Raw genomic sequence first — 16,671 nt, 5'->3', positions numbered from 1 at the left:
GACGTGCGCTGCAACACGTGCATGCGGCGATCCGGGGGATTTGTATGTTTTCGGCATCTTTATTCTCCATGTCCTAGATTTATTTGCTATTCTTAGATGAGTTTCCTTGGAGACTCGGACGACTGTTATGTGCACGGATATCAGTTCGTAAGTTATGGATGTTCCTAGAGTGATCTTGCCGATGCATTGTGTAGATTGGTTTCGGGGTGTTCCTATATTCGCTTTAGTCGTGTATCTGGCCCTGGGTTTACGATCTCGGGATGTTCCTATGCTCGTTTTAGTTGTTTATCTGGCTCTGGAATTGGTTTACAACGTGAACAGAATAGATTGCTTTTTGGCCTGTTTCTTTGTTGATATCTAGCGCGAGGCATGAGTCGATCTAAGGCTACAAGTAGTTTAGATCATGTTTAGAGTAAAGTTTTTTCGTTATTTATATATATCAGCTAACCCACTGCAGGGAGACCATCGGCTGATCAGCCGATGTAAAGAACCAAGGAGTTTACTCTAAGAACCAATTGGTTCTAGCGTTTGCCGATCTGGACAGATCGGCAAGGAATTTTACATTGGTTTCTATGTTTGTTTTGCAGGGCGATTCGTCAACCACGTCCTCGAACCTTCCTGGCTGGAGGTCAAGCCAGGTGGCATGCCCGGAAAACCCATTCTCTGGAACCGCTTCAGGAGAGATGATCGCAGCAGCAGCGTGATCTCCCAGCTCCCTGAGTGTGTAGCCTGTGTACGGTCGGCCCGTCCGGTATTTGGAGCAACACACTCTTTTGGCACATCTGGTGGGACAATCACAAGGATTCCATGACTCCAAAGAAGGCACTTTTTGTCTCCACCAGCGACGAAGTGGAGGAGACTAGTGACAAGTCACCGGTCACGTTGGAGGACCTCAATGGGGAGCACAAGAAGCTGTATGACGACACAATGGTGAAGCTCTCGCAGGACCTCCTGGTTCGGTACTCCCGGACCCGGCACGGTGGCATCAAGCCCGTCGGACACACCGACAATCTCCTCGAAGGCGTGGATCTCTCCATGCCCTCGGAGGAATGGAGCACAGCGTTACGGCAGGAGATGAATTACATAATCCATCACGCCCTCCTGCGCCAATCTGAGGTCCTCGTCAACTCGATGGAGGGTCTCGTCGGCCGAGTCGTCAAGTCCGTGCAGGAGGTCAAATATGCGCTAGCAGGCTCCACTTTTGGATCCGACAAAAATGAAAGGCGTTTCTACACTCAGCCCCTGTTACCGATGCAGATCAGCGCACCCGAAGGCACAAGGCCCAAGTACATCATCTACTGGCCTGAAGAGCCAAATGTAGTGCCGTCAGTGTACTACCATCCGCCCACCTTCATACCTGAAGGGTTCCACTGCAGGCTGTGGTATAGGCACCTGCGCGAGGGAGAGAAAGTGCCTCGACGTCCAGCCATTGCCGCCAACAACAACAAGAGACCAAATTATGACTTGCTGGAGTGGCAGACAGCATACAGAGGCGGTCTGGTTCTCAGCAACCAAACCATTTTTACAGGAGGGAATACCACCAACACCCTCCAAGAGCAGCTGACAAGTCTACTCCGTGATCAGTTTGGCATCACCCCGAAGCGCAACTTGATCAGCTACGCCAAACCGTATCCTGAGGAGTTCGACCAACTGCCGCCGCCGCCCAAGTTCAAGGTGCCGGAATTCTCCAAGTTCAGCGGCAATGACAACACCAGCACAGTGGAGCATATCAGCCGATACACAGCTTAACTGGGAGTAGCTGCTGTAGCCGAACATATGAAAGTTTGGCTTTTTTCTCTCTCGCTGTCTGGGCCAGCCTTCAGCTGGTACACTACACTGGCGACGGGATCGATCACCTCGTGGAAGCAACTGGAGGATCAATTCCACGCCCACTTCTTCACCGGCTCCAGTGCGATGTCTATTTCTGATCTGACCTCTATCCGTCAGTAGCAAGGGGAGCCTATCTCCCAATATATCCAGAGGTTCAGGGAGATCAGAAACAAGTGCTATTCTCTTCGCCTCACAGAGAGAAATCTGGCAGAGTTAGTATACGGAGGGTTACTACGCCCGACCGAGAACATGTACGGGCCTGCCAATTTTGATTCAATCGAAACTCTCATGAGCAAGGTGTCGGCCTACGAGCGCCAGCACCTAGAGGCTTATCAGGAGAAGTACAGGAAGCCAATCTCCTACTTGCACGCCGACGAGGAGAGATCGGCTGATGAGGCTGATGTGGCGGTGGTGCAGTGGGCCCGGGGAGCACAACCAATCCCATGTCAGTGGCTCGAGGCGCCTGAAGCTCCGGTCGGTTTCGACTTCGACATTTCCAAGACCGAGCAGATCTTTGACCTACTGCTTGACCTACTGCTCAAGGAGAAACAACTTGTTCTGTCAGCCGATCACCAGATTCCATCGGCTGAGGAGTTAAAAGGAAGAAGGTACTGCAAGTGGCACAATGCCACATCTCATCAGACCGCCGATTGCAAGGTGCTCCGCCAATAGATTCAGTCAGCAATCGAGCAGGGGTGGCTTATTTTCGGCAAAGCCGCTATGAAGGTTGACAATAATCCCTTCCCAATAAACATGGTCGCGGTCTCCACGAGTTCCAAGGGTAAGGGGTTGGCCGGTCCAAGCGACCGGCCCTCAAAGATTCAAACAGATCGGCACGTAACCGAGGAGGAAGTGGCCAGACGGAGGGAAATTCATCCGACCTCGCGTCACCTAGCCGGCATGTACTCCGGCCGCTATTGGAAAGAAGCTCGTCGACCGCAGCGCATGGCCGAGGATGCTTAGTACCTGCGGGAGCGGTTCTTGCCACGTGGCCACCAGCCGCACCATCTGGAAGAAGTCAACGACCAGAGGGGGCACATGTTCCGTGAACACTGGAACTGCTGGGATGAGGGCTTCACCAGGCTACCAATGGTGGAAGATTGCACAGAGTGTGCTTCTTTCCACACATCTCGCGGCACCCCATCAGTGTTCAGTCGGCTCGGTCACTAGGCCCCTCCACAACCTCAAGAGCCGGTCAGGGATGAAAGCTACCGTGAAGAGTGTCATCAGTCTCGCTGGTGCCCTGATGGTCTTTCACGGTCACAGAAGCGAAGGGTGCAGCACCTACGGAGTCTGGAGCAGGTAGAAGAAGAATATCTGCGACTGTTGCGAGTCACGCAAGTCAAACCCATCCCGAAGGCACCTGCAAGACGTCTGAGAAGTATGGTATGGCAACGGAAGGACGATGCTGATAAGCCATCGGCGCCTGCAGGATCCAGTGCTCCATGGTCAGCACGTCAAGAGGCCAACCATCAGGCCGACGTTAACATGGTGTTCATCCTGCCCGATGAGTATCGCAGCGTGCCGGCTGAGGATCCCACCCTAGAATAACAAAGTCTGGGGCCAGCAGCTGCCGTATTCCAGAAACCGCTAGAGAAGCAGCATAGACACCTGAAGCCTCTGTATGTCAAGGGATACGTCAACGGGAAGCCGGTCAATAGGATGCTGGTGGATTTAGGGGCTGCGGTCAACCTCATGCCATATTCTCTCTGCCGCAAAATCGGCTGATGACCTAATCGGCACCAACATAGTCCTCAATGATTTCAACGGCAACCCGTCTCAGGCAAGAGGAGTGCTTAATGTGGAGCTTACCATCGGTAAGAAGACCATCAGCACTGCATTCTTCGTCGTTGACAGTCAAGGACCCTAATCAGCTCTGTTATGCTGCGATTGGATTCACGCCAACTGCTGCTTACCATCTTCGATGCATCAATTCCTGATACAGTGGGATGGGGATGAAGTGGATGTCGTGGCGGCCGATGACGCGTGTGACGTGTCAACTGTCGACGCACCATTCTGGCGGGCAAAGCAAGCTGAGTGCCTCACAGGGCAGGATCTCCAAGGATGCGACTTCGTTGAAGCTTCAAAAAATGGGCTGAGGCCGGTTCTAGCAACCGGCCCCAAAGAATAAGACTAGGAGGTCATATAGGAAAAGGGAGAAAACATGTCAAACCTATTGGAAACACGTAGGAGGCAGGTCTGCACGACCGGCCATCAAAAAATGTACTCTTTCGACATGCGTATTTCGCGAGGCCGGTACCACCGATCGGCAAAATAAACAAAATAAATTATATATTGATTATAATACATTGTCATATATTTTGTTGCCCCACAATGTCCATATCTGCAGCATTGATATTGCCGATGAAGGGAAGATGGGTCTGGGATTCACATCAGCCGATGACCTTGAAGCCATAGACATTGGACCTGGCGACAAGTCACGACCCACTTTCATCAGCAAGAAGCTCGGCCCGGAACTCAAGGATCCTTTTGTATGTCTACTGAAGGAATATGTCGATTGTTTTGCATGGGAATATCATGAAATGCCAGGACTCAGCAGATCAATCGTGGAGCATCAGTTGCCAATAAACCAGGGTACAGGCCACACGCTCAACCGTCGCAGAACTTCAACCCAAAGATCCTTGGTGAAATAAAAGATGAAATAGAAAAGATGACCGAAGCTGGTTTTATCAGGCCATGCAGGTACGCCACTTGGATTTCTAATATCGTACCGGTTAGAAATAAGAATGGCCAGCTTCGTGTCTGCATCCATTTTAGGGACTTGAACAGAGCAACGCCCAGGGATGTTGGTGGACGCAGCAGCCGGCCACAAGATGATGAGTTTTCTAGACGACAATGCGGGGTACAATCAAATCTTGATGGCTGAATCAGATATTCACAAGACAGCCTTCCACTACCTAGGGGTGATTGGCCTATTCGAGTTTGTGGTCATGACCTTCGGCCTCAAAAATGCCGGAGCTACCTACCAGCGAGCTAAAAATTACATCTTCCATGACCTCATCGGCAAATTGGTAGAGGTGTACATTGATGACGTGGTGGTCAAATCGGCCTTTCCAGAGGATCATTTGGCCGATTTGCGTAAAGTGTTGGAGCAGACAAGGAAGCACGGTTTGAAAATGAATCCAAAGAAGTGTGCTTTCGGAGTCACGGCTAGGCAGTTCCTCAGATTTCTGGTTCATGAGCGTGGGATCGAGGTGGGTGACAAAAGCAGAAAGGCAATTCAAACCATGATTCCACCATCGAACAAGACTAAACTGCAGAGCCTCATCGGCAAAATCAACTATATCAGAAGATTCATATCCAATTTGTCTGGAAGAATCGAACCATTCATGCCATTGGTCAAGCTCAAGAATAATGAGGCATTCATGTGGGGACCAGAGCAGCAGAATGCTTTTGATGACATCAAGGATTATTTGGCATCACCGCCAACACTGGTGCCTCCACAGCTCGACAAGCCTTTCATCGTCTACTTGTCAGCCGATGCTGTTTCCATCGGCTCTGTATTAATTCAAGAATTTGAAGGCAAGGAACAGGTAGTCTTCTACCTTAGCAGACGTCTCCTGGATGCAGAAACAAGGTACTCAGATATGGAGCGTCTTTGTTTATGCCTTTATTTCACCTGCACCAAGCTGCGGCATTACCTGTTGCATGCGGAAATGAGGGTTGTGTGCAAAGCCGATATTATCAAGCATATGCTATCGGCTCCTTTTCTGAAGGGCAGATTGGGCAAGTGGATGTACGCCCTATCTGAATTTGATCTGCGGTATCAGCCAGCAAAGGCAATTAAGGGACAAACTTTGGCAGATCTCATCACAGAAAGGACTGCAGCGCCGATTACAACAATCGGCATCACACCCTGGGTTTTGTTCTTCGATGGATCGGTGTGTGACTCCGGCTGTGGCATTGTATTAAAGATTGTCTCCCCTCAGGGGACAACATATGATTTTGCTTTGCGACTCCGGGACAAACGCACCAATGACCAAACGGAGTACGAAGCTATCTGCAAAGGTTTGGAATTATTACTTGATGCAGGCACCGAAGCGGTAGAAGTCTTCGGCGATTCTAAAGTGGTCATTAATCACTTGACGGAGGAGTATAATTGTGCAAGTGATCTTCTTTATCCTTACTTTGTCAAATGCCTGAATCTTATGACCAAGTTTTGTTTCATCACATTATATTGGATTCCAAGAGAGCAGAATGCAGAAGCCAATAAAGCAGCCTAACTGGAATCAGATTACACAGTTGATGAACATTCTATGGTCGAAGTTCTGTAACATGCAACAGCTGATTGGACAGCCGATCTCCTCAATTATTTGAGGGATCCGGCTCGGGGGGGCAAGCAAGAGGATAAGATATAAAGCCTTGCGGTATGTGTTGATTGGAGATGAGTTATATTACCGCACTCTGGAAGGTTTGCTATTAAAATGCCTCGGCCCCACGAAAGCACTAGAAGTAATGCACGATGAGCACGAAGGTACGTGTGGTACACACTAATTGGCTCATAAGACGAAATGGCTTACTAGAAGATCCGGCTTTTATTGGCCGACCATGCTCGAGGATTGCTTCAAATATTACAAGGGTTGTCAAGAGTGTCAAAAATTCGGGGCTATTCAAATCTCTCCGGCAAGTGCATTGAATCTCATTATCAAGCCTTGGCCGTTTAGAGGATAGGGAATGGATATGATTGGTCAGATTAATCCACCCACCAGCAAAGGACATAAGTGGATTTTGGCAGCCACGGACTATTTCACTAAATGGGTAGAAGCAATACCAGCAAGGAATCTCGCCTCCGCGGATGTGATCCGATTTGTCAAGGAACATATAATTTATAGATTCGGCATCCAGCAGACCATTACGACTGATCAAGGATCGGCGTTCATCTCAGAGGAGTTTAAGGAATTTGCAAAGGAGATGGGTATTACGCTGATCCAGTCATCACCTTACTATGCTAAGGCCAATGGACAGGCTGTAACACCCGGTCCCACAAAACATAGACCGAGCAAAATATATATGCGCCAGGATCAAGTCACGCATATATACAACAGAATCATCAAGATATCACAACACATGTCACATAAAAAGAAGTAATAAACTAGTACAAATGTATTTTTACATTAATGACATTAAGTCTGATACATAAATGTGGAAGCGTAAAACTTATACATAAACTGAGAAGGGCGCCACAGGGACGTCAACTGGGAGACAACCACCAAGAAGTCCTTGAAGTCCTGGAAGCTCTGAGTGTACTCCTCCACATCGCCGGGAACTGAGCAGCAGTAGAATATACCCAGGAGAGAATGAGAGATAGAGGAGGTAAGCGTGAGTACACAACTTATACTCAACAAGTATAACATAAACTATGAGGCTCTAGGGTTAGCTGACTCAACTGCATTTGCTTTTCAGTCTTTGCAAAAAAAAATTAAAGCTAATTACTACAAGTTGGTGAATTACCATAAACCCAGTTACATAGTAATTAATCAAAATTATTTATGAAACTACTGAGAACCAAGCCAGAACCACCAAGGTAACCCACTAATCAAAAGGAGGATTTGGGCCGCTCATGACCATGAGCACGGCTAGTATACCTGTTTTACACTCTGTAGAGGTTGCACATCTTTACCCACAAGTCGTGAGCTATGATAATTGTTCATCACACTTCCGTAGGTGAGATGACTAGCAAGCGCACTACGAGGCCGTTACAAAGAATCTCGTTGGTAAGGTGTAACCGCTGAGGTTTCTGGATTACTACTACGGAGCAGGTCCAGCTGGGGAACAAGCACACAGCACAGTCAACCCACATGGTACGAGGGCCGTAGCAGCTCTCCGCCCTCCTTGCCCGCGCAGGTAAGTTACTCCTGAACCAAAAAGACCTAATTAGTAAGCCAAGACCGTCCCATACCAGTCTTGTGGTTGCGTGGTTGTCCCAGGTTGTCGGGAGGGCGGGGGAACGGCACGAGCGGGGCTGAGCAGCTGACGGGTGGGGACGGCTTGTCAGTCACAGCGAGCGCGCGCTTGGGTGGAGCAGGCCGCGGACGCGGGTTGGGCCGAACAGGCAGGAAAGGAGGGGGTGCGGGTCGGGCCGCGTAGCTGGACTGCTGGGCCGCCTGGGCTGGTTTGGTTCTTCCTTTTTTCTGGTTTTTCTTTTCCTTTTCTTTTTCAAACTCCACTCAAACTATTTGAATTCAAACAAAATTTGAATTCAAATCCTAAGCACTCAACCAAGTAAAATTTATGCACCAGCATGAATGCACAAACAAGTTTAAACCTAGAATAGATTTTAATTACTTATGAAAGAAAATTAAATTAAATGCAAGGCTAAACATATAAAATTCTAGAAAATTAAATAAAGCCATTTATATTTATTATTAAATACAGAAATTTAAATTAGTGTGTTACAAACCTACCCCCTTAAAGGAATCTCGTCCTCGAGATTCAGCTAGGCTGGCTAGCAAAGAGATCCGGATATGTCTTCCTCAATTCATCTTCTCGCTCCCATGTAGCCTCAGCTTCACTGTGGTGATTCCACTGGACCCGGCACATCTTGATGCTTCTATTCCAGGTAACTCTCTCTAATGTCTCCAGAATCTTCACCGGATGCTCAGTATAGGTCAGATACGCCTGCACATCTAACCCATCCAGTGCTGCCTGCTCCTCAGGTACTCACAGACATTTCTTCAACTGGGAGACATGGAAAACATCATGTACTCCAGAGAGACTGGGAGGCAAATCTAGACGATAAGCAACCTCGCCCTTCCTCTCTAACACCTTGAATGGACCAATGTACCTAGGTGCTAGTTTTTCCTTGATGTTGAACCTGCGGACTTCCCACATCGGTGACACCTTCAGATATACATAATCATCCACACTGAAGGTCAAATCTCTCCGGCGGCCATCTGCATAGCTTTTCTGCCGAGTCTATGCGATACTCAAAATTTCCCGCACTATCTGTACCATCTGCTTTGCATCTTCTATAATGTCAGGCCCAAAGAGCTGCTTCTCTCCAATCTGATCCCAATATAGCAGAGTTCTGCACTTCTGACCATATAGTTCCTCAAAGGGGGACTTCTTCAGACTGGCCTGGTAGCTGTTGTTATATGAAAACTCAGCATATGGCAAGCACTTATCCGAGCCGGTACCATACTGAATAGCACACGCTCTCAGCATATCCTCCAACACTTGGTTGGTTCTCTCTGTCTGCCCGTCTGTCTGAGGATGATAAGCAGTACTGAAACGCAGCTTCGTATCCAACGAGTCATGGAGCTGCTCCCAGAACCGTGAAGTGAACGGTGATCCTCTGTCAGAAATAATCTTCTTCGGAACACCATGCAAACATACTATCCGGGAGATATACAACTCTACAAGTCGAGCACCGGAGTAAGTAGTGTTCACTGGAATGAAGTGAGTGAACTTCGTCAGATGATCCACTACTACCTAAATAGAGTTGTACCCCTGCTGAGTATGAGGCAATCCGACTATGAAATCCATCGTGATCTCCTGCCATTTCCACTCGGGAATCTTCAACGGCTGCAACAAACTGGCTGGCCTCTGATGCTCTGCCTTCACACGCTGACAGGTGTCGCAGATGGCCACATACTCGGCGACTGAACGCTTCATCCCGGGCCACCAGAAATGCTCCTTAAGGTCATAGTACATCTTAGTACTGCCCGGATGAATAGAGTAAGCCATATCATGAGCCTCACTCAGAATCAGCTTCCTGAGATCATTCCCATCTGGCACACAGATCCGGTTCTTGTACCACAAGGTTCCCTGATCATCTCCTCTAAAATGAGGAGCTTTGCCTATCTTGAGCAACTCACGGATCTCCTGAAGCTTCTTATCTTGACTCTGATGCTGTCTGATCTCTTCCTCAAGGGTGGGTTCGGCTTCGAATGATGCACTCAAAGTATGATGCACGAAACCCAAGGTCAACTTCTTAAACTCCTCGCATAACTCCTGAGGCATCTGGAAAGCCACGGCCATGTTGACATAGCTCTTCCTGCTCAGAGTATTTGCCACAACATTGGCCTTACCCGGATGATAGTGAATCTCCAGGTCATAATCCTTGACCAGCTCTAACCATCTTCTTTGCCGCATGTTCAGCTCATTCTGCGTGAAAATGTACTTGAGGCTCTTGTGATCAGTTTAGATATCACACTTCTGCCCAAACAAGTAATGCCTCCAAATCTTCAGAGCATGCACAACTGCGGCCAACTCAAGATCATGATTGGGATAATTCAACTCATGCCGGTGTAACTGCCATGAAGCATAAGCAATCACTCTGCCCTCCTGCATTAGGACACAACCAAGACCATCCTTCGAAGCATCACAATAGACCGTGAACCTCTTGCCCTAGTCTGGCAGAGTAAGGACTGGCGCTGTAGTCAACCTCTTCTTGAGCTCATCAATGGCCATCTGGCGCTCACCAGTCCAAATGAAATCCGCACTCTTCTCCAGCAATGAAGTCAGGGGCTTCGCGATCTTGGAGAAACTCTCAATGAATCTCAAAAAATAGCATGCTAAGCCCAAGAAGGAACAGATGTCCTTCACTGTTCGTGGCACTTTCCAATCCAGAACATCCTTCACCTTGTTGGGATCAACTGCAATGCCTCCCTTCGAGATGATATGACCGAGGAAAGGAACCTCGTCAATCCAAAACTCGCACTTGCTGAATTTGGCATACAGCTGATGCTCCCACAATCTCTGTAACATGAGCTTCAGATGAACTTCATGCTCTGACTCTGACTTGGAATAAATCAAGATATCATCAATAAAGATAACCACAAAGGTATTTAGATAATCCATGAAGACCTTGTTCATCAGATGCATGAAGAAGGCCGGGGCATTAATCAAGCCAAAAGACACGACCGTATACTCATATAGCCCATACTTGCTGTAAGGATCGATGGACCAAGAGGGGGGGTGAATTGGGCCTTTTTCAATTTCTAAAACAAAGTAAGGCAACCTTAACCTATGCAAAGCTAGTAGGGCACCAATTCACCAACCGGATAACTAAGCTACCTACACAAGCTAAGAGAGATAAAAACAAAGTAAAGCCTAGCAAGGTAGAGCTAAGTTATGATCTCTAAGTCAAGCACATGAGTAAATTGCATGAAGGAAAATGCTTGAATAAAAGGAATGGACAAGAGACAACCGGATTTTTTTCCCGTGGTATCGATGTGTTGGCACACACCCCTAATCCACGTTGTGACACTCTCAAAGAGTCTTGTCACCTCCCAAGTCACCGAGACGAGGGCGCTCACTAAGAGTCTCCGTTCACCATCCCGGCGTGGTGGAGATCAAGCCACGTACAATCTTCTTCTCCGGGCTCCCACAATCCTTGGCAAGCTCCGCGAGAAACACCTCGATCACCAAGATCGCCTAGGTGATGCCAATCACCAAGAGTAACAAGCTAAGGCCTTCACTTGAGCAAGAACCGATCACCAAGAACGGATGCACACTAGCTTCTCTCTACTCAAGTCCTTAATCTTGCTTCTTGATTGATTGAATGCACAAGTATGTGAATGATGAAGCTCAAGGTGGCTCTTGACTATGGTATGAGTGTATGGATGTTGCCTGGTGTCAAGAGTGGGCGAAATGACCCATTGGAGGGGTATATATAGGCAGCTCACACAAATAGAGCCGTTGGAGAAAAGCTGCCAGAAAACTGCGTAGCGCCGGTTAATCCGACGTACCCCCCATTGTCATCGTCGGTTTAACCGGTGAATGTAAACTGCCTCTTCTGAAAACTAGCCGTTACAACTGGGGCAGATTAACCGACGTAGCATCGGTTTAACCGGTGAGTGTAGTTGTCCACTGAACCACTGAAAAACCAAGTCTCTGGACAACTGCACCGACGTTAACTCAAACCTATCGTCGGTTTAACCGGTGAGTACAACTTTTAAATTCCTCTGAACAACCATCTCACTGGTCAATTGCACCGACGTCTTGATTCAAACAGCGTCGGTTAATCCGGTGAATAGAACTTGAATTTCCCTGGAAAAACCAACTCTGGACCAATGCACCGACGTTAAATTCAAACACGTCGGTTTAACCGGTGTATTGAATTTGTCCAGACTCTGCTGACTTCGTTTAACCGACGTATAGAAAATTGAGAGCGTCGGTTAAACCGGTGTATAGACTTTTTCTGATTTTGTCTTTTCTGATTTGAGTCTTGAATGAAATCCAAATATTCTTGAGATATAGTTTGAGAACCACTTATTTGAACTTCTAGAAACCTGAGTGACCATAGTGTGCATCCATTTTCAAATGACCATGTCCATGCTCAAGTTACTAAGCCTTAACCCCTCTTAATAGTGCGATCACTACAAAACTATAAAACCTATACTAACCTAAGTGTCCTTCTCAACCTTGTGACACTTAGGACTAGAAAGATCCTTAGCCTTGACATATATAAGTTGAAAACCGAGATCGCCTTTTAGGATAACCGAAATTGAGGGGCCTCTTTTGACATATGACCAAATGAGCGATAATGATCTATTAAGCTGCACAAACTCATTAGTCACAATAATGGTTGTCATTAATCACCGAAACATACCTTGAGGGCCTAGATGCTTACAATCTCCCCCTTTTTGGTGATTGATGACAACACAAACATAAATAACGAGAGAGCGAGAAAGATAAAACAGGATAAACACAAGCAAACTCGAAAGCAGGACCAAAGAGCTCAAAGGCTCAAACGAAATCCATAGATATGTCTCAAAGAACGGCATACTCAAGCGACAAATGTACATATCCATGAATTAACACCAAATGTGATACAAAGAAACAAAGTCCTGATAACTACGAGCTCTCTCTAGCTCTACCCTCCCCCTAACTCTGGTGCTCCCCCTAACACCTCTCCCCCTTTGGCATCAAAGCACCAAAAGGTGAGCTACGGGTCGTGCTGTCGTGGTACGGCGACGAAGCGGTCCGGGTCGTCGTCGTCGGACGGAGAACTCTCACCCTCGGTGACAGACGGAAGCTGCTGGTCTGGGTCTGAGCTCACTGGGGGAGTAACTGTCGTGGAGGCTCTCGTGCTGGCACTGCCTGGTAGAGGATCCGTAGAAGTCGTAACCGGGTCAGCAGAAGAAGTATCAATCTCTGAAGAGGTGACTGCTGAGGCTGCCGGCTGCGTCGACTGTGGAAGCAGGGACTCCTCTACTGCTCCTCCCCCTGAAGGTGCTGCCTGAAGTGAGGAGGGGAGGGCGACCGACTGAACCGCTGGCGGTGAGTCCTGAAAGAGTGTGGTCGCCGGCAGTGGTGAAAAGAGCGGACGACCGGCAGACCCAAAGAGTGCTGACATCGAGAATGTGGTCTCCGGTGTCGCTGAGGTAGCTGGAGCTGCAGTAGGAGCTGGAGGAGGAGGAGCTGGTGTGACGGCAAGCTGAGGTGCTCCTACACCCTGAAGTCCGGGCTGCTGCTGCTGTGGGGCGAGTCCGGTGTGAGAGTAAAGCTGGGAGATCATCCCGAACATCGCCATCATGCCCTGCTGCATCTGCTGGAACTGAGCGTCTGTCCTCTGTGAAACTCTGTCAATGAGGCCGACAAAACGCTCCTCTGTCGCTGCCCGCTCTCGGGCGGCCTCTCTCTGTATAGCAGCAATCTGGGCCTCATGGGCTCTCCTGGCCTCCTCCTGAGCAAGCCTGTCCTCTCTCTGCTGGGTCACGAGCTGCTGTAGTAGTGAAGTGAGCTCGGACGGCTGAGTCACCTGAGACTCAGAGACTGTAGCAGCTGCTGGTGACTCTGGAGCTGGCTCTCTAGACCCCCCTGCCTCGTGGTCGTGACTAGCTGGGGCTGCTGCAGGGAAGTACTCTACGTCCTCGGAGGAGTCTGACTCAAGCTCAGACCAGTGTATCTCATCATCTCCCCCGGGAAGCTGTGCCTCTGCTGCTAGGAGTGCCTCATCCTCCTCTGCCACTCGTGCCTGAACCTCCGGTGACAGTTGAGCCATCGCTGCTCTATCTGCGTGTCTACCCCTCCTCCTGTCCTGTGGAGCTGTGGGCCGGTAGACAGGGAACCTGGGAGCCTCGTCGTGACGGTAAGGGGCACTGATGGGTGACTCTGCTGGCACTATCATAGAGCATATGTAACTGATCCAGTGCGCATAGGGAAACTGTCGCACCACACCCATCCCATCAGTGATCACATCCTCGATCTCAGCCAAAATAAAGTCAACTATGTCAAAGGGCTCGTGAGTGAGGATGTGTAGAAGCAGGAGCTGCTGCAGTCCCGTAAACCCCTCTGGGTAGCCACTCCTCGGTAGCAAAGTCCTCCGGAGGGCCATGTGTACTGCGTAAGCCTCTGGGGTCAGCAAGCTCGGCACTCTGGCGTAAGAGGCTGGGAACGGCTGGCGGAAGCACTGAGTGATCGCCTCGTGAGAAGGAGCAATCCCGCCAACCATCGCCCTGCGGGGTGGATCTGAGTCCCCGTAAACCCTCTCGTGCAGCGAGACGTCGACCAGGTCAACTCCAAGAATACCAGCAATGGTCGCCCTCGACAAACCAAAGTCCTGCCCTCCAAACATGAAGTGTACAGCTCTGCGCTCGGGGGCTATCCAAGCTGTAGCGTAGAACACTCTGACCCAGTCCTCGATATAACGGTTCTGCTCCATCTCTAGCAGTCTAGGCAGACCTCTGAAGTGAGCAAAGTGTGCTCTCACATCTGCTCCCCCTGCGGCTGTCCTCAGTGAGACCCAGTCAAGAACCCTGTGCTGAAAGATCCGGTGGCCCCGCCTCTGGTAGGTCTCGTAGAAACTGGCCTGTAGCAAAGTCCAGAACCTCCTGTCGACTCTGCTGTCTCGGGTCACCGGGAACCAGACCTCCTCGTCAACACTCCACCTGAGCCTCTTGACCTTGGCCGCATTGGCTCGGGTCAAGTTCTGGAGCAGCACACCTGGCTCCAGACGCACAACAGTGTCCATACGGAACACTGCGCGCTCGGCCTCTAGGGCCTCGGCTCTACGAGCTGCTGCTGCTGCAGCTGTGGACCTGCGAGGCTCCTGTGGCTGGTGACCTCCTCGCGTCCTCGGTCCAGTGCGACGCTCGGTCGCTGGTGAAGTCTCTGCTGCTGGGGATGTCTGCCGAGTGCGGCCAGACCGTCGTAGAGTCGGTGACTCCTGTGTGCTCTGCCCCTGAGACTGCTCGGACTGCTCTGCCTCTGAATCTGAATCTGCAGCTGTATCTGACTGATCTGACTCTGCTGCTGCTGCTGTCGCGGCTCTGGTGGCCCTGGCACCTCTCACTCTGCCCATGCCCCTGCCTCTGCCTCTGCCTCTGGGGTCCTCCCTGATCTGGAACGGGCGAGCGCGGCCTGATGCCTGCTCCTCGGCGGCCTTGGCCACCATCTTGGCCTTCTCGGCCTCCTTCTCTGCACGAGTCCGCTTGCGAGCGGGCTTCTCGACCACAACTTCCTTACCCTTCCTCTTCTCGCGACCCATCTTCGACTGACGGTGTGCGGAACACGAACGCGGCGCGAAAGAAACAGCTCAGGCAAAACGTCGAGCACCTGGCGAGCACTGGGTGAAAAGGTGCTGCGGATGTGGCTGCGGCGCGGGGCTGCGGCTCTGAGCACGAGGATGGCGTGGAGTACGGCGGCGCTCGGCGAGGGAGACTCGTGCGGCGGTGAGGGCGAAAAGCAAGCGGCGGCGGCGGCGAGCGCAGGCGGCGGCGCAGGCGCGCACGGGCGGCGCTGGGCGAGCGCGAGGGCGCGGCGGCGACGGCTTGACGTGCAGGCGAGCGGCGGCGAGTGGTGGCGGCGTGGGCGCACGGCGGCGGTGTGAAGAGACGGCGGCGGCGGCTCGAAGATGGATGCGGGCGAAACAGAGGAAAGAGAGGCGGCGGCTCGAGCACGACTCATATATGACAGGTGGGACCCGCGATTTTCCTTTACACCGGTTGATCCGACGCGTAGGGTTTGAACGCCGGTTGATTGCGTCGGTGTAGTTCACCCGAGATTCTACCAGATCTGTTTTTGAACGCCGGTTGAACCGATGCTGTCAAAAGTGACCTCGTCGGTTGATTGATCAAAACGCCGGTTGATTGCTAGGTCTGATTTTATGATCACCGGTTGATCCGATGATGCGACTTTTGTATACGCCGGTTAAACGCCTGAAACTTGACTGAGCTGAGACAAACTTTAGTAACGCCGGTTAAACCGATGATGATGCTCCATTGAACGTCGGTTTAACCGGTGAAGCCAAAAACCACACTCAGCTCACTCTTCTATGCTAAGTCCAATAAACTTATAAAATTCAAATAAACTCAAGTTAATGGACTTGCATAGGCGACTTTACCCCTCAAAATAAATAGGATAGCACACTTGCTTAAATAAATTTCTTTTTAAACACAAGGAAAAGCCGTAAGAGAGACAAAGCGCCAAATAAAATGTATGAGCCATGTCATAGGAATATTGAAGATAGAAAGCTTCAAACTCATCATGACATTGCTCACTAGGCAATAACGCACCTAACACTTTGCTCTTTTCACTTTTCATGAATTAAGATCTTGTATATGAAAACAAGTCTCATTTTCATCAAGTGATCTCCTTTGTGACCCTTACGCATGCAATGATGATGCAAACTATAACCACATGCGAAAGTATAGTAAACATGAAGTGCACACCTATATGACAAGAAATGCATAACAAGAAATTAAGATCTACTTGTCAAGTTTGAACCCACGGGAAGCTTCTTCATGATGAGCCTTTCTACAAGCCTAGAGGAAAACAAGTGGACCACCACCTCTAGCTAAACCCTTGCTCATCACTATCTTACCATGGTTAGACAAGTGTCCTATATGTATGCATTTTTCTATATGACATGGC

The sequence above is a fragment of the Panicum virgatum genome, chromosome 3K, assembly GCF_016808335.1.
Source record: "Panicum virgatum strain AP13 chromosome 3K, P.virgatum_v5, whole genome shotgun sequence".
NCBI classification, from domain to species: domain Eukaryota; kingdom Viridiplantae; phylum Streptophyta; class Magnoliopsida; order Poales; family Poaceae; genus Panicum; species Panicum virgatum.
The sequence above is the reverse complement of the archived record's forward strand: the minus strand, read 5'-3'. Positions refer to the sequence as shown.